Source organism: Rhinopithecus roxellana, chromosome 1, assembly GCF_007565055.1.
Source record: "Rhinopithecus roxellana isolate Shanxi Qingling chromosome 1, ASM756505v1, whole genome shotgun sequence".
Classification (NCBI taxonomy): Eukaryota; Metazoa; Chordata; class Mammalia; order Primates; family Cercopithecidae; genus Rhinopithecus; species Rhinopithecus roxellana.
This window is the reverse complement of record NC_044549.1, coordinates 95,053,270-95,054,542: the sequence shown is the minus strand read 5'-3', so window position 1 is coordinate 95,054,542 and position 1,273 is coordinate 95,053,270. Positions and strand designations below refer to the sequence as shown.

General features: G+C 33.6%; 1 non-coding gene across 1 annotated transcript; it reads right to left on the bottom strand.

Moving 5' to 3' along the window:
- Window positions 1-947: 947 nt before the first annotated feature.
- On the bottom strand, window positions 948-1,010 carry LOC115892146. Its single transcript, XR_004052033.1, has one exon. It is a non-coding gene; the product is annotated as a U7 small nuclear RNA (small nuclear RNA).
- Between the last annotated feature and the right edge of the window lie 263 nt (window positions 1,011-1,273).

Here is a 1,273-nt window from a genome sequence, read left to right as displayed (position 1 = left end):
GTGTCAATAATTGCTTTGAGGAAGTCACAGATGAGAGAGAAATGAGCAGGAATACAAGCATAAATTGTGAAGAAACTATGTGGACCTCACTCGTAAATTTGCAGAATTGTCCACAAGGTAATGATTAGAATCATATACATTATTTTGTTGAAATAAAAACCATTCTGAAAAGTTTCTGATATATAGAATTTGCTCATAAACATTCGCTTAATTAAATTGACCAGAAGGTAAACACAATGTCTGGAAGATATTCAAAAAATACTCATGCAACACATTAAAATAAATAGAAATTTTAGGAAACTTGGGACTAATTATGGTATTTCTAAAAATGAACTTACTTTAAAATTTAAACATTTTTTCCCTCATTAAATCTGTAAATTAAGCAGGCACAGAATGATGTAAGGAATAATGAACATTATCAAAATACAGATTCAACTCTTCACAGCAAAACATGCAATTTAAAGATCTCACAGAGACTTATACTGAAAAAAAAAATGTGCTTTGCAACAATGTGCTTTGCAACAGAAAAAAATAAGAAAGAAGGCTGGTCTGAATATGGGCTAGTCTAACGTTGATGATACTGTGGAGCATTTTATATTAGGATTCAATGTGGCTAGTCACGTCAACCTTAATACATTCAAAGCTGTTATAAATCAGGAAGCCATCTAAACTCTAGGAGAGAAAAAGGTACACCTCAGCTATTGATAAAATGTTCTTAGGATTCTGTTTGCATGTTTATCTCTCTAAATTTGAAAAAGCTGGATAGTCTTTATTGTACCCACATATGAGCTGAACCTCTCATCTGTGCATATAGCTTACAGCCTATAAGCTTACAGCCTGTATTTCTATATTCCAGAAATGGTTGCTGGTAGACATTTGTTTGAGGGTTTATCACGTTTGACCCTCAAAGAACATTTGGTTGTGTCTAACTTTTATTTTTTCTCCATGGGGGATTTTCTGGTGAAAACTGAAAAACCTACTAGACAAATTGTGAAAGAGCTATTAAAGAGCTATAACACTCAGGCTGTGTCTCTTTGATTAGTCTGCTTCTAGGGCACTTATTTCAAGACTTTGAAATAGAAGGATCTGGTGTATAGAAATGCTTGAGTTTTGAACATTGATTTTGTATCCTGAGACTTTGCTGAAGTTCCTTATCAGCTTACAAGATTTTGGGCTGAGTCAATGGGGTTTTCTAAATATACAATCCTGTTATCTGCAAACAGAGACAATTCGACTCCTCTTCCTATTTGAATACACATCATTTCTCTTGCCT